This window comes from Humulus lupulus, chromosome X (genome assembly GCF_963169125.1).
Source record: "Humulus lupulus chromosome X, drHumLupu1.1, whole genome shotgun sequence".
Classification (NCBI taxonomy): domain Eukaryota; kingdom Viridiplantae; phylum Streptophyta; class Magnoliopsida; order Rosales; family Cannabaceae; genus Humulus; species Humulus lupulus.
In genome coordinates, this window is record NC_084802.1 from 258,296,459 (window position 1) to 258,298,887 (window position 2,429).

Here is a 2,429-nt window from a genome sequence, read left to right on the forward strand (position 1 = left end):
GAATACGAAAAACAATTTTTTACCTAATGTTTGAAATAGCATAACTCACTCATTTCTAAACATTTTATAGTGTTTCAAAAGCTCAAATTCATGTACTCCATCTCAAAAACATCACAATACAATTTATTTTTCCAAAATCAGTTATATAGTATTTGCTTGACCCCTTTGAATTCAAGGCTCAAAACCTTTTTTTTTTCTTTTGGTTTTAGGGTTTTCAACAAAACCCTTAGGGATTTTGGGTCCCTATTTTCAAAATCAACATTCAAGCATCATAAAGATTATCAAGAAACTAACATGACCTTATTACATCACCAATAAGAAACTTTAAGCATTAAATACACAAAATAAAGCTTAAAAATAAAATCCATACAAAAACAACCATAAAAAGTAAACTTTTTACCTCTTGTTGTTCTTGCTTTAGGTTTTGATTTTTGTACTAGATTTAGATCCTTCAAAACTCTTTGAAAACCTTAAATCAACTCCCCAAACAACATATATAGTTAGTTATTGAAAGATCTATGGTTAAAAACTTTACAAAAGTCAAGTTTTTAAAACTTTTACCTTAGGGAAACTCTTCCAAGATCAAGGCTTAAGCTTCCAAGGTTTCTTAGGATTTTTGGTAGTTGAAAATGATGAGAAAACTTGAGAGAAATTTTTTGAACAAGATGAGAGTGAGAGGAGAGAAGGGGAGTCAGTTTTGGGGAGGTTGGAAGAATATAGACAACTCTAAAAAATATCTAAAACAGTTGAGTGTTTTTACTTTATGTCACTTTGTGTCATTAACATTAATTAAATGTTATTAAAATATAAATTCTATAACATTTTTCACTCTTATAAAGTTTTAAAAATAAAACTTAACACATAATAATTAAATTAAATGCCTCTCATATTTAATTTAATTAGTCACACATTACAATTTAACCTAAGGTCCATTTATGGAATAAAATTCCACAATTAGGCAAAAATTAAGCATTTAACACAAAATGCCATAGAATTTCCATTTCCTCTTAGGTTTATTATTTTTGAACAAACTTTAATATTTATGATTGTATTTTATGCCCAAAATATATTTGCCATAATTTATCATTTTATTTTTCGAGATTTTTACCCGATTAAGGTTTTTGTGTCGCTCCAAGACCGAAAGTCTTATCTTGACTTTTAATCACACAATTCATAATTTGGATAGCAATAACTCATGGAAATAAATTATAAACAAATATAATATTATTTAAAATAATATTCTTAACTCAGGGAAAACAATCACGACCTGAGTCATTTAAAGGTACCCGAAACGCAGGGCTTTACAAGAACATGATTCTCATAGGAGTGAGAACAGGGCTCTCTTAACTTCATGTTCGCCTAGTATTGGTCCTTATGGGCGAACTTGTTTCCTTTTTCAGATAGCTGGGGTTGCCTACTCCTTATTTTCCTTTGGAGTGTATGCACGAGTGCACAACTGTTTATCGAGGATTTATAGTTTATACTTATAGGTGAACAAATTGCATAATCATAGGTGATCAGGTTGCACCTTCTATTCTCATGTGTTGTATGCAAGTGACCGAACATGAGATATTTTCTAGGTTTTCAAGCTTCGTTGTTATATCCATCAATTCCATAAATGCATAAATGCACATAGGGCTCCAAGCAATGGTTTTACCACTATGAACAACTTGAACAAGCCACCGCCATAGGTGGATCATTCCTTGAACCGCCGTGATTGCTCCACCTTGTAACTCGGAATCGCTGGATTTTTAATTTCATCATTGTGCCCCAATTTGGATGCAATTAAGTGAAATTATTTTTCACATTGATCTGCAACTTATTTTGATGAATGTGGTGTTTGCTTACAAATTGCAATTACTCTGCAGATGGCCTAGATAAAAATGAATAGGTGACTAATTTGGCCCTTGACGACATTGGGAGTCTTCTGGAGATGATTTCATCAAAGTCTTTATTCATAGACTTCATTTGATTGAACCTCTTTGTCTTGAGTTCGGCTCTCAACAAAAGCACAAAACTGTTCACCGTTTTTCATCAACTTGAGAACATAGAGCATGGATTCAAGAATATAGATATGATAAAAATAAATAACACCATATTTGAGAGTGGTTCGGACCCAAACAGGTGACCTACGTTCACTTAATCACTTTTGTTAATATTTAAGCTTGAAGAACCATAGTTTCCGGCGAACTTGCATCGCCAGTTGTTCTATAGTCCTCCTGCGCTTTTACATTACATACAGATTGTTTATACAAAAATGGAGATTTGGCATTATAGATTGCCCCCCCCCCCCCCCCCCCGGCCTTGTTTCTATCTCATCTCCTCTTATTTATAGTGCGGAGTTTATGGTTATAATTAGATCATGGGCCTAAGTTATTAGGCTTGACCCGCAAATAATACATTACAACATAAATATAATTATATTTTGA